Here is a 14882-nt window from a genome sequence, read left to right on the forward strand (position 1 = left end):
CACACTGACCTCCTCAGACGGCTCTTTAAACGCTAGGGAGCTTTCGGTGCCCACGGCAGATGCCAGCTTTCCAAGTTTCATTTGAAACCTCCACGGTCACCGTTGACAACGAGTGTTGTTTTGCTTGAAGTGACCGCCTGAACGCCATTCGTTCTGGGGGGGAAACTGGCTTCTAAATACTGACGTCTGAGTCAGTGTCTTATCTGTCAAGTTGTTCCCTCAAATAAAGATGCATTTCAGCCGGCAGCTCAGCCCCCGTGTGCTTTGTGGGGGGGACAGCGAAACGCTGCCCGGGGTGGTGAGGGGCTGTCCACTCTGTGGCCCTACAGGGTTTGACACCCCAAGACGGCGCCCGGCAGAGAGGGGACATCTTTGTTATCCAGAGCAGGAGAAGGCTTCCTATTCTCAAGACTCCTTGTCGGGGGGCTCAGTATTAGGAAGAAGAATCCTTGGAAGGCGGGCACACGGAAATCGGTCTTAAATCTCCGCCACCCCCTGCAAGATGTGCCCGCATCCCCCAGGGTTCGAGCATCCTCTCTGTGACCTGCTGGCCCAGAGGCTTTGCTTCATAGACTGAGGGTTCCTGGGGAATGCCCTTGACAACATTCTGTTTTGTGTTTTTTTGGTCTGTTATATATGGGTGGGGGGAGAGGGTGTGAGCAGTGGAGGGGGGCAGAGGGGAAGAGAGGATCTCAAGCAGGCTCTATGCTCAGCGTGGAGCCCAACGACAGGGCTCGATCCCACGACCCCGGGATCGTGATCCGAGCCGAGATCAAGAGTCGGACGCTCAACCGTCTGAGCCACCCAGACGCCCCTAACATTATTTTATTAAATTTTATTATTTATGCCTTAAGTCATTTATTAATTTTATTAAGAGGCGTCTGGTAGAACACGAGGGCTCAGAGTCAGCGCGGTGGCAGAGTGGCTGTGAGTGGCCTCCGTCCGCAGTCACGAAAGAAGCCACAGTCACTCTAATGGTTGTGCCGCCTGGGCCGAGGTTCACGCAAGTTCCCAGCACCAGCAGCAGTGACCCAGTCCTTTGAAGTACGGATAACGGAGAGCAGGTGACATTAACCCAGGGAGTGCGAAGCGTGTGTGAGGAGACGCGTGCTTTGGGACCGAAGACCACTGATTGCTTCCTATCTTTTCAGAGATGGCATTTGCTGGAGGCTGACCCCTGAGAAAAACCGAGAGGCGGCTCGTTAAGAAGGACACGGAATGTGGGTCTCGACACTGAGGCTGATCTGGATCTCGCAGCAGAGGGAAGCTGGGTGTTTGTACTCAAGGAGTCCCGCAGGAGGAAGGGCAGCTGCCTCTGGGGGTGGGGGTGAGGAACGTGCAGAAATCAGAGCTACCCTGAGCACCAGCTCATGCTCCTCCGGCTGGAGGGACCCATACATGGAAACCGTGCGTGATTATTCACTGCTATTAAATACAGATCTGTGTGTGTTGCAGGATCGTATGCAAACGCGGGAGGGAGGAGCGTGGTGGGATGGAGGAAGAGGTCAAAGTTCGGCACCCAGTGTCCCCGTGTGCTGGCCTTGGGCTCTCGGGCCCTCCTGTCTAAGTCCGGGGGTGCGGCCCCCGGCTTGCAGGCTGCCCTGTGGGGCTCGCCGATCTGTGGCTATGAGCACATGGAAGTCATGTGAGGGCAAGGACTGGGTAAATGCAAGTGAGAAGAAAAGGGTGGTCTCAGAAACAGGCACCGTTTCCCTAGGCCAAAGTCTACCGACCGGCCTAACCCCTCGCCACCACCTGCGCCCAGCCTTGACATCCACAGGGCCCGTTCTGTGCCAGCCACGCCCCCTCGGTTCTGTTTTCCCTCCAGGCTCAGGACCAGGTCTGAGCGTTTGCTCCTTTGCTGGGTGGGCAACCACCCCACGTTCTGCAGCGTGGACCAACGATTGTATCATGCCCACGGGCTGGGTGGAAAGGCCCATTTGGACGGCTGTCCCGAGTGGCGTTTGAGTGGCGTTTGAGGCTCCGTTGGTACCTGAGGCCTCAGGCGGGAAGGCTCAAGCCGCTTTCGGTCTGTTCCCATGACTGGGCCCTGAGGGGGCTGTTACTGGAGGACGCACTTTCCACCTGCCCCCCACCCCCCTCCCGCCCCCTGGGAGGAGGGAAGGCCCAGCTGGCACTGTCACCAGAGCCCCTCCCCGTGGCTTCCCCGTGGACTCTCGGCCCAGTCGGCTCCTCCCAGCGTGACAGGGGTTCCAGGAGTCTCCGTACTGTTCTCCCTGGTGGCCGGACCAATTTGCATTCCCACCCACAGTGCAGAGGGCTTCCTCTCCACACACTGGCACTCGTCACACTCACACTCCTTTCGTGTCCTTTGGGTAACAGCCCTTTTGACAGGTGCGAGGTGGCATCTCACTGTGGTTTTCCTCTGTCGTGTTGACCACCTTCCTTTCTGTTCCTGTTTTGGTTTGCTTAGACATGTGAGCAGCTCTAGGATATCGCCTTGACCGACAAACAGGGCTGGAGCCCCGAGCTCTCTGCGATTATTATTATTATCCATTCGATGTTACTCAGGTAATTCAACAATATAATGAGGCATCGAAGCTTAGGGAAGGCTGCTCCTCCAAAGTGAGAGACTTCTTTAGGAGCAGATATGGGCCGAAATGCAGATGCTGTCATGACATGTAATTGTGCATGGGCGTGTGTGTGCACACCTCTCGTGAAGACCGACATGGCTTCCAAGCTGAATTAGATGATTTCTTGAAACTTAACAAAAAAGAATGCGATACAAACACAGGAGGATATGTTCTACCTAGTGATTGACCTCTCTAGTTAATTTCACCGTTTAAGATTAAAATATCCCAAGGCAAGATTGTCCTTACTCATCAGTCGGTATGGGAGAACATTCTAAGGGAAGGGTTGTCTTCCTTCCCTCCATTTAGTATTCAAAAGGTGGTCAATTACCATTTGTAGGACTCTTGACCATTTAGCTATTATGTAACTTATTACTCCGCACAATAAATGTTGAATATATGAGCTTGATTCAGTATATACTGGCTCACACCCTAAATCTTAAAGATGAGAAAGTTACCAACCCCCAAGTTAAAATCTTTCAAGCTGCATGAAATGGCTGATTGTCTATCAGAATAATACTTTAATTAACTGTACTGGTAGTCTCTGTGTCATGACATTTGGGAGCCAGGGGCTTTGCCACATGAAAATTACAATATATGGTAAACACAAGAAGCGAATTGAAAAGCGTTAACTATGACACTAACAACACTTGAAACAACACTTCACTTGTTACAATGTTTTCACCTAATGAAGAAATATTTTTAAAGAAAGACAAAAAAATTTATATAGAGATAAAAGTGGGGCACACTTTGTGTCTAATATTTAAAATATTCATTTCTTGGGGCGCCTGGGTGGCGCAGTCGGTTAAGCGTCCGACTTCAGCCAGGTCACGATCTCGCGGTCCGTGAGTTCGAGCCCCGCGTCAGGCTCTGGGCGGATGGCTCAGAGCCTGGAGCCTGTTTCTGATTCTGTGTCTCCCTCTCTCTCTGCCCCTCCCCCGTTCATGCTCTGCCTCTCTCTGTCCCCAAAATAAATAAACGTTGAAAAAAAAATATTCATTTCTTTTCTATCCTTTAACATTATTTAAAAAATTTTTAATGTTTATTTTTGAGGTGGGGGGAGGGGCAGAGAGAGAGGGAGACACAGATTCCCAAGCAGGTTCCAGGCTCCAGCTGTCAGCACAGAGCCCGACGCAGGGTTCAAACCCACAGACCGTGAGATCATGACCTGAGCCGAAGTCGGACGCTCAACCGACTGAGCCACCCAGGCGCCCCTACATTTATTTATTTTTGAGAGACAGAGAGAGACAGCGTGAGCAGGGGAGGGGCAGAGAGAGAGGAAGACACAGAATCCCAAGCAGGCTCCAGGCTCCAGCCGTCAGCACAGAGCCCGACACGGGACTTGAACTCACCGACTGCGAGATCATGACCTGAGCCACCCAGGCGCCCCCGGAGTAAAAGTTATTTTAAAATATTACAGCGTTCCTCTGTTTGGAAGCATGACTTTCTGGCATGATGTACTACTTACAGGATTATTTTTTATCCTCTTTTTTTTTCTTGTAACGACTCTGCATGGGGTTTCACCTTCATCCTTTTCTGTGAGGCGTCTTTGTGCAACACTAGTTTTCCTGAACACGTGGAAGGGAAGACTTACTTAGGGTGGTTTTTCTCATTTTATCGTTTTCTCTCTCCTCTGCTGTTGACTTCATCAGTGAAAATTAGTAAAAGGAAACTTCGCTTAGGCCAGTAGGGGGAGCTCTCAGCCCCTACCACTTGGCATCATTTGCAGACCCAATAGGAAGAGAGCACCTGGCGAGTTCGTACCCCCTTCGCTACTAATTTATCGCCCCTGCAGAGGAAGAAAATCTTCCTCCTCCCCCTAGCAACTGTCCAGCCAATGAGAGGCAGTCGTCGTTCAGCCAATGAGAAGCCTTTGAAGTCCCAGTGTACTCCAATCCGCTTTTGGTTTACAACAGCCCCTCCTCCTCGCCTTTGGTCTTTGAAACGTGCGACTCTTTCGTTCTCTGGACCTGCGTGTGGTTTTGCCGTAGCTTGCTTGGCCTGGGTTGCAGTTCTCTGCTATATTCCTGAATACACTTGTTTTTTTGCTAGTAAAATGACAGTTTTATTTTTTAAGGTTCACACTTAGGCCCAGGCAAATTCCAGTAAGTGTTTTCGAGGAACTTGATAAGCTAATTTAACATCTTACCTGGATGAGTAAAGGCCCAGCCAAGAAGAGCCACAGCATTCCTGAAAAAGAAAAGTAAAGTGGAAAATCGCCCTGTCGCACACCAAGCCCTATTATACAGTTATAGTGACTTACCTGTGTTACCGGGTAGTTACAGGCAGACATGCAAATGGAACAGAATAGAGACTTCAGGGGAGAACTCATGTATGGAACGGTGATTTATGTTAGAGACCGCGTTGCCGGTAAGCGGGTAAAGACGGGCATCTTCAACATAAATAACAGCGCGATAATTGTTTGTGTATGTGGAAAAGTGAAATTTGATCCCTCCGCACTCCAACCACAAAAATCAATTTCAGATTGGCTAAGGATTTAAATATGAAATGCAAAACCTTAAAACTTTTGGAAGAACACATTGAATAATAAGTTTCTAATCTTGGGTTACATTAGGCTTTTTGAAAAACAAAGCCCCAAAAGTAGTAACCATTAAACGATGGTAAACAGAACTACATTCACATTTAAATTTTCTGCAAACACAAAGAAACGGAAGAGGTAAGCCATCATCTGCCACGGCACACTACCAGCAAAGGGTTGGTGTCCGTAACATACAAAGAACTTCTGGAAATCGGTCAGCAAAACACCAGCTATGTGAAAATGGGGCAACAAGAATCTCAGAAGAGTGGCTGCGTGTAGCTCAAGCAGGTGAGAAGACACGGAACCTCAATAGTCACTGGGGAAGTGCAAATTTAAAACACAGGCCAAAAGCAGGGGGCACCTGGGTGGCTCAGTCGGCTGAGCGTCCGACTTCGGCTTGGGTCATGATCTCACAGTTCGTGGGTTCGAGCCCCGCGGGGGGCTCTGTGCCGACAGCTCGGAGCCCGGAGCCTGCATCAGATTCTGTGTCTCCTTCTCTCTCTGCTCCTTCCCTGCTCATGCTCTCTCTCTGTCTCAAAAATAAATAAAAAAACATTAAAAGGATTTTTAAACACAGGCCAAAAGCAAACAGAGGAGTTTGTCATATGTGTTGCAGGATTTTTTTTTTTTTTTTTTTTTTACCTCAACACCCAGATTCGTCGTCTCGCTGCTTCGAAGAATGAACAGGTGGACACAGAACGAGCAGCAGGCATAGGTTTATTAGAAAGGAAGAATATCAGGAAAGCTCTCGCTACAGAGACGGGGCATTGAATGCCCTCGGACTGTAGGCAAGGGTCCTTGTTTTCGAAGGTTCTGGTCGGCCCTCCCCCCTCCCTTCCCTCTTGTTCCTTCCCAGGTCCCACCCTTATTGGCTTGATAGCTCTGGGTGCTGGGAGGTCCATTCCTGATTGGCTCGTCTCGGTTGTATGAGGGCTGGTCTATGGCCATATCATTCCTTGTGGGTCATATGTTTCATGGTCTATTTCTTATTTTTAGTTAGATCTTTTGTCAAATTCCTGAGGGGAACCTGAGGGGGAGTAGGTGGGGTCTGTTTCATGCTGGAGAGGAGCCTTACCCTTGAGGGGGGTCTGCAGTGGTCAGACCCTCCCAGCATTGTTCCAAAATGTGTTTTTCTCGACCCAGGGACCTCAGGTCCCAACCTTTCCCCCTCTGCCTATTTTACTCTATCTTTCGCCATCATATATGTGCATATACAAATACACGCGAAAGACATTTTAAGAGGCTAGAGGGTTCTTTCAACGGATATATCCTGATCTTTGTGTGTTGTGTGTATTTTAACGTTCTGGAGTATTTTGTAGAGTCGCCAACTGAATGAACCCAATTTTCGATTTCACTCACGTTATAGAAAATCAACGCCCATCCATTTTGGAATTAAAATAGTACTGGCATCTCATGGTTTTAATCCATTTGTTTTTGTCCTAACGCATTGCTCAAATGCCGAGCTTCAGGGTCAAAGCTATTTAACCAATGGCTGAAAACAGCGAATCAAAAGCAGTAGCAATTCAAAGTAATTTTTAAAAATCCCGATTCTTCAAGTCTGAGTCGCACACGGCTCCTGAAGCCCAGAGAATGTGTATTTCCAAGGTGTGAATGCACCACACACCGATGCGGTACCAAAGCTCTGGCTTCTGGACCAATCAACCATGGGGAGATATGCACTTGGCCACAAAAATGAGTAAATTCGTAAAGAGGAGAGGCACCCGCCTGGCTCGGTCGGTGGAGCGTGTGACTCTTGATCTCGGGGTTGTGAGTTTGAGCCCCACGCTGGGTGTGGAGATCACTTAAAAAAATTTTTTTTTTCATCTAAAAATAAAATAAACTCAAAAAGAGGGCTATGCGTTGCAAAGCTAAATAAATACTCAGAAGTAGTGGAAAGAAGGAAAACACTTTCGCGTTGTTCTCGGTATTGAAGAATACCTAGCTGAAAGGCACCGGTTAAAGGGAGGGTCCATTAACTGATACCAGTGGCCATCAGCCAGCCTCCAGGTCCTGCCTTTGAGCAGCTAGCGAAACAGGCTGACAAAGGGGACCGCTGCCGTTTGTCCTGGTCCACACTGCCCTCTGGTGGCATCAACTGTGTCTTTGGGAGGGTGGAAGCAACTTTCCTAGTTCTTGCATTCCTACCGCCTTCATTCAATCCTTCTGTTCTATTTTAGCTAATTAAGTTACGTCATATGAATTTTGTAATGCTAAAGAATCAGGAACTTTCTATGCCAAGAGCATGCAGGTGGGGTGTCTGAAGGAATTTCCCTACGGTAGCCTCCAGAATTCATTCTCAGAATCTAGGTAGAGAGTTTGCCTTTGTGGCTCATTTCTGTCTTTCAAACCATCTTCCGTGCCCGTTCATTTCTGCAGCCCGAGTCCAGACCCTTCTTTTCTTTTAAAGCAAGTGGTCTTTATTTTTAGGGGTCAATCAGAGCTACATCGAGTAAATATATATTCGCACAAAAACTCGAGTTGTGTGTCGAAGCAGCCTTATACATGATAACCCAAACTGGAGAATAGCCTGTGTGTCCATCAATCTATGAACGGATACATAAATAAATGTATCCATACAATGGAGTATTACTCGGTAGTAACGGTAATTCATTCATCGCTGCTAAGGAACGAAGTCAGACACCTACTACAACATTGATGATCCTTGAAAACATTATGCTAAGTGAAAAAGGCCAGTCACAGGAACTCACATGTTATATGATTTCATATATAGACATAGATCAGAATAGGCAAAATCACAGAGACCTAAAGCCCATCGGTGGCTGCCTCGGGCTTCCGTGACTGCTAGCGGGTGGGGGAATTCTCGTGGGGAGGACAGAAAAATTCGAAAACTAGAATAGGGTGATGTTGCCCACTTTTGTAAATATGCTAAAATCATTGACTTGTACACTTTAAATGAATGAATGCATGAAATGTGAATTACCCCTCGATAAAGCTGTGAAAAAAGAGCGATTTGAACGAACAGCTTGGATAAAACAAAACGACAAGCTGTGCATTTGCAGTGTTCTCCGACGAAACACGGAGACGAAATTCGAGAGCACATGAAGCCAGGTGGGAAGCACATAATCAGTAACACATTCAAGGGCATCTTTTCCATTGTTTCCTTTTAAATGTTTTTTAACCCAGGGGCGCCTGGGTAGCTCAGTTGGTTAAGTGTCCGACTTCAGCTCAGGTCATAATCTCACGGGTCCGTGAGTTCGAGCCCCGCGTCGGGCTTGTGCTGACAGCTGGGAGCCTGGAGCCCGCTTCCGATTCTGTGTCTCCCTCTCTCTCTGCCCCTCCCCCGCTCATGCTCTGTCTCTCTCGGTCTCTCAAAAATGAGTAAACGTTAAAAAAATAAAAATTAATAAATGTTTTTAACCTTTAATCCACCCGCTTTGGTGAGATATGAAAATTAATAAATTATTAGCTCTCTTACCTCTGAAGACAGCCAGTGAATCATTTTCCATTTCTTCCTCCTCGACTCGAGGCTTCTTTGGGACATCCTTTGACTTCAGTGGTATGTTTCCCTTCAATTACTAAATACATTTTAAGCAACAGTATTGAAAACCTCACGTTGACGAACGCACAGATAGTGGTGTCTTCAGCCTCAGGTTGCTCAAGGACATTAGTGTCTTTGCACAGAGCTCCTAGCAGATTGCCTTTGCCATAGGAAAATCACACCCATTGGAGGGGAAATTCCCTCCTTGTCAACTGCTCTCTGGGAGTAGAGGAGGAGGTCCCTTTACTCTTTTGATAAAGAAGCCATTGAAATGATGCCCTGGTGACTTAGAAAGTTTTCTTCTAAAGCTGCTAAAAGAAACAAAATGGAGAACTGTGGTTTAGCTGAAAGAGGAACTCTAGCTGCTGACCCAGAAAAGGCCACATAAAAGCTGGCTTCTCCTGGTCCACTGGGCTGGTCAGAGCAGTTCCCCTCCCCCTTCCCATGGCTTCTGGTCTCCACTTCCTCCCTCCCCCCTCCCCTCCCCCACCCCTCTCTCTTCTCCCCTCCCTCCCTTTTCTCCCTTCACCCTTTCCTCTCCTCTCTCCCCCACCCCTTCTTTCCCTCCCCTCCCTCCCCTCTTCCACTCCTCCCTCCCCTCTCTTCCCTCCTCCCACCCTTCCCTCTCTCCCCCCCCAACTTCCTCTCTGTGCCTCCCCTTCCCCATCCCTCCCTCCCTCCCTCCCTCCCTCATTTATTGCTGTCTCCTCAGGAAGGGTTCATTGAGCCCCGGCCACATGCTGAGGACATGGTTCTCTTGCTGGGCTGCTTTCCCTGCTCCTTCCTTACTTAGCATGTTCCCAGAGCTCCTGTGCCGGCAGCCCGGGGTATTAGGCAAAGCCCCTCCCTCTCTCCCTCATTTCAGCCTGCCAACTTGTTGCAGGAAGTGGGCCACACCGTTTCATTCCTTGGCTTTCTGAGTGGATTTGATCTCAGATGCGCATTCCGAGTCCCAGCTGGGTGGCCAGAGGAATAGTAACAATGATAGTAAAGATAAGATGCAACGTTCATGGTTATTGTGCAGAGTTTACTGATTTAATTACAGAGCTTAATAATGGCTCATTGTAGACAGTAAATGACAACTTTTTATTGAAGTCCCTCCGTATACATACTACTATACCGGGTCACAACTTTCACAAAAGAAAGAAGTGTTTTTGAACAGACCTCCTTTTACTGTATTGAATGAAATCTCTCGTAATCTCTGGCTGACTTTTAGAAACTTATACTCTTTTTAAAATTACAATAATTTAATTTTATTAGTTCTTTTATTACACGGCATGTGGCAACATGTTTAAGGAAGTTTGAGCTATCCCGTAAGAAATTAGTGAGCTTTTGGGGGCGCCTGGGTGTCTCAGTCGGCTGAGTGTCCGACTTCGGCTCAGGTCATGATCTCGCGGTTTGGTTCGTGAGTTCGGGCCCCACGTCAGGCTCTGTGCTGACAGCTCAGCGCCTGGAGCCCGCTTCGGATTCTGTGTCTCCCTCTCTCTCTGCCCTTCCCCCGCTCCCACATGTTCTCTCTCAAAAATAAATAAACATAAAAAAAAAATTTCGAACCCATGTTGTGGTGGACGAAGCCCTGGTGACCCGGTGGCTTCCACAGCCAGGGTTTCGCTTCCAGTGCTGACAAATGGGTGTCCGGCTGCCTCCTGGAGAGCCAACCCTAGGTGTCGATCATTGGTTCCTTCCCCCAATGACACGCCATTACCTGCCTCCTGGAGAGCCAACCCTAGGTGTCGATCATTGGTTCCTTCCCCCAATGACTCGCCATTACCTGCCTCCTGGAGAGCCAACCCTAGGTGTCGATCATTGGTTCCTTCCCGCAATGACACGCCATTACCTGCCTCCTGGAGAGCCAACCCTAGGTGTCGATCGATCATTGGTTCCTTCCCCCAATGACACGCCATTACCTGCCTCCTGGAGAGCCAACCCTAGGTGTCGATCATTGGTTCCTTCCCGCAATGACACGCCATTACCTGCCTCCTGGAGAGCCAACCCTAGGTGTCGATCATTGGTTCCTTCCCCCAATGACTCGCCATTACCTGCCTCCTGGAGAGCCAACCCTAGGTGTCGATCATTGGTTCCTTCCCCCAATGACTCGCCATTACCTGCCTCCTGGAGAGCCAACCCTAGGTGTCGATCATTGGTTCCTTCCCCCAATGACACGCCATTACCTGCCTCCTGGAGAGCCAACCCTAGGTGTCGATCGATCATTGGTTCCTTCCCCCAATGACTCGCCATTACCTGCCTCCTGGAGAGCCAACCCTAGGTGTCGATCGATCACTGGTTCCTTCCCCCAATGACTCGCCATTACCTGCCTCCTGGAGAGCCAACCCTAGGTGTCGATCATTGGTTCCTTCCCCCAATGACTCGCCATTACCTGCCTCCTGGAGAGCCAACCCTAGGTGTCGATCATTGGTTCCTTCCCCCAATGACTCGCCATTACCTGCCTCCTGGAGAGCCAACCCTAGGTGTCGATCATTGGTTCCTTCCCCCAATGACTCGCCATTACCTGCCTCCTGGAGAGCCAACCCTAGGTGTCGATCATTGGTTCCTTCCCCCAATGACTCGCCATTACCTGCCTCCTGGAGAGCCAACCCTAGGTGTCGATCATTGGTTCCTTCCCCCAATGACTCGCCATTACCTGCCTCCTGGAGAGCCAACCCTAGGTGTCGATCGATCACTGGTTCCTTCCCCCAATGACTCGCCATTACCTGCCTCCTGGAGAGCCAACCCTAGGTGTCGATCATTGGTTCCTTCCCCCAATGACTCGCCATTACCTGCCTCCTGGAGAGCCAACCCTAGGTGTCGATCATTGGTTCCTTCCCCCAATGACTCGCCATTACCTGCCTCCTGGAGAGCCAACCCTAGGTGTCGATCATTGGTTCCTTCCCCCAATGACTCGCCATTACCTGCCTCCTGGAGAGCCAACCCTAGGTGTCGATCATTGGTTCCTTCCCCCAATGACACGCCATTACCTGCCTCCTGGAGAGCCAACCCTAGGTGTCGATCATTGGTTCCTTCCCCCAATGACACGCCATTACCTGCCTCCTGGAGAGCCAACCCTAGGTGTCGATCATTGGTTCCTTCCCGCAATGACTCGCCATTACCTGCCTCCTGGAGAGCCAACCCTAGGTGTCGATCATTGGTTCCTTCCCCCAATGACTCGCCATTACCTGCCTCCTGGAGAGCCAACCCTAGGTGTCGATCATTGGTTCCTTCCCCCAATGACTCGCCATTACCTGCCTCCTGGAGAGCCAACCCTAGGTGTCGATCATTGGTTCCTTCCCGCAATGACACGCCATTACCTGCCTCCTGGAGAGCCAACCCTAGGTGTCGATCGATCATTGGTTCCTTCCCCCAATGACTCGCCATTACCTGCCTCCTGGAGAGCCAACCCTAGGTGTCGATCGATCATTGGTTCCTTCCCCCAATGACTCGCCATTACCTGCCTCCTGGAGAGCCAACCCTAGGTGTCGATCATTGGTTCCTTCCCCCAATGACTCGCCATTACCTGCCTCCTGGAGAGCCAACCCTAGGTGTCGATCATTGGTTCCTTCCCCCAATGACACGCCATTACCTGCCTCCTGGAGAGCCAACCCTAGGTGTCGATCATTGGTTCCTTCCCGCAATGACACGCCATTACCTGCCTCCTGGAGAGCCAACCCTAGGTGTCGATCGATCATTGGTTCCTTCCCCCAATGACTCGCCATTACCTGCCTCCTGGAGAGCCAACCCTAGGTGTCGATCGATCATTGGTTCCTTCCCCCAATGACTCGCCATTACCTGCCTCCTGGAGAGCCAACCCTAGGTGTCGATCATTGGTTCCTTCCCCCAATGACTCGCCATTACCTGCCTCCTGGAGAGCCAACCCTAGGTGTCGATCATTGGTTCCTTCCCCCAATGACTCGCCATTACCTGCCTCCTGGAGAGCCAACCCTAGGTGTCGATCGATCATTGGTTCCTTCCCCCAATGACACGCCGTTACCTGCTGGAACTGCCCCCATTTACTTCTGTCACCAGTACGAACTTTGCCTCTGTGCCCCACTTTCCTCCCCACGCACAGCTCTTGGCTCTCCCCTGCCTGAAGTCTACAGGTAGGAATTTCCTCCCATTTTCTGCACATCCAGATCCACTGGCTCCCCTTTTCTCGCACGTGTCCTGATCCCACGTTCGTTCGCCAACACGGGCCACACTCCCCAGCCCTCTCTCTTACTCGTGTTAACCTTTACGTTCGGAATGACCTTTATTTCTGATGGAATTGTTCTCCTTAAGGCCAATCTCAGAAACCAACTTCTCGATAGATCCTTTCTCGATATCAGGAAATAGATGTGACTTCCAACAAGCGGTCTTATTTTACGTGGCCAAACTCTGCGGGACAGGTTGACACTTCACAGCTGAGGGGCCTGAAGCTTAGGACTAGAGGCTTTGAGAACGAACAGACAGAATAAACCCTCAGGTCCGGAAGCAGAGTGAATGCCAAGATGTGCTAGTAGAGGCTTAACAACTGACTCTCCCTTTATTTTTTTTTTATTTTTTTTTCAACGTTTTTATTTATTTTTGGGACAGAGAGAGACAGAGCATGAACGGGGGAGGGGCAGTGAGAGGGAGACACAGAATCGGAAACAGGCTCCAGGCTCCGAGCCATCAGCCCAGAGCCTGATGCGGGGCTCGAACTCCCGGACCGCGAGATCGTGACCTGAGGGGGCGGGGAGCCGAGAGAGTGCAGATATGCTAATTTCCACATCTCCCAGGGCGGGGAGGCAGCAGGTCATGTGTGAAATGGACAAATGATGATTTAGGTAGACAGTTCAAAGTCACACAATCCCCACCCGTGAAATGGAAAGTAACACAATTTTAAGAATTAGGAGTTGGAAGATAAATTTTTATTCTTTGAAAGACACCATTCCTGGTTGGGTCAAGATGTAAGTGTGTAGCATTTAGACTGATATGAAAAGAACCAGGGGAACTAAAAACAAACTTTATGGTGGTTGGGTCTAGAGTGTGGTCCTGGGTGGTGGGTAGGTGAGCAGGAAAGATGTGCACACTTTTACTTTTAATTTTTTCCCATTTTGTTTGGATTTTTTGGGTAGATTCCTCAACAAATATTTTATAAATACTTAATGATGAATAACCTGAGTGTTAGGACAATTGTATTTTGCTAGAAAAGATTTTCTTTTTCAGTTCCAGTTGGTTAACGTACAGTGTGATATTAGTTTCGGGTGTTCGATATAGTGATTCAGTCCTTCCCTACCTCACCTTGTGCTCATGACAAGTGTATTTCGTTCGGATTTTTAATCATCAGTACGCATTACTTCCAAGGTAACCAGAACAAATTCAAACACATCCTAGCGTAATTACAAAAACTAGTATTTGGAGCACCCTTACACCAAATACTATGCGGGAATTAAAGAATGAGGTAGAATCTATGTGTACATAGAACCTATGTGTACAAAATCAAGATAGTCAGGACTTATTAAGTGAAACCAGTGAATTAAAAAGTAAGCGTAGGATGAAAATTATGGAAGGGGAGAAGTATATGTGTATGTAACATTTCTATATACAATTTTATTTTATTTTTTTTAATGTTTATTTATTTTTGAGACAGAGAGAGACAGAGCATGAACGGGGGAGGGGCAGAGAGAGGGAGACACAGAATCCGAAGCAGGCTCCAGGCTCTGAGCCATCAGCCCAGAGCCCGACGCGGGGCTCGAACTCACGGACCGCGAGATCGTGACCTGAGCCAAAGTCGGACGCTCAGCCGAGTGAGCCACCCAGGCGCCCCTCTATATACAATTTTAAAAGACGCTACTGGTGGGGAGAAGAGGCGACACAGTGAGACCCAGTGAGGGTCCCAGGGTGGGGTTCTAGAATCTGCACTTTTTCTTACCAGTTTCCTCATAGTTCTGGATTTCCTCACCTTCCCAACACATTATTGCAAAACTATGGAAACATGCAGAGTGCGAGGAATGGCACAGCAGCACGTTGAACTTTCGCGTAAACTGCATTGTACCCCAGTGTAAATATGCACTTTCTCACTGTGCACACGCGCATATTCACACATACACACATGTATTGTTAACCTCAGAAACAGAAGTCACAGGGGGCGCCCGGGTGGCTCAGTCGGTTTAAGTGTCCGACTTTGGCTCAGGTCAAGGTCTCCTGGCTCCCGCATTGGGCTCCTTGCTGTCAGCCTGTTAGGTCGAAGCTGCTTCCGATCCTCTGTCCCCTTCTCTCTCTGCCCCTCCTCTGCTGG

General features: G+C 49.2%; 1 long non-coding RNA gene across 2 annotated transcripts; it reads right to left on the reverse strand.

The window, feature by feature from the left end:
- Nucleotides 1–823: 823 nt before the first annotated feature.
- On the reverse strand, nucleotides 824–5550 carry LOC115514655. 2 transcript variants are annotated; one of them, XR_003969062.1, is made up of 3 exons: nucleotides 4741–5550; nucleotides 4060–4159; nucleotides 824–1177 (listed from the first exon to the last, which is right to left on the reverse strand). It is a non-coding gene; the product is annotated as an uncharacterized LOC115514655 (long non-coding RNA). The 2 variants fall into 2 exon arrangements; XR_003969061.1 differs by lacking the exon at nucleotides 4060–4159.
- Nucleotides 5551–14882: the final 9332 nt, after the last annotated feature.

This window comes from Lynx canadensis, chromosome B2, assembly GCF_007474595.2.
Source record: "Lynx canadensis isolate LIC74 chromosome B2, mLynCan4.pri.v2, whole genome shotgun sequence".
Lineage (NCBI taxonomy): Eukaryota > Metazoa > Chordata > Mammalia > Carnivora > Felidae > Lynx > Lynx canadensis.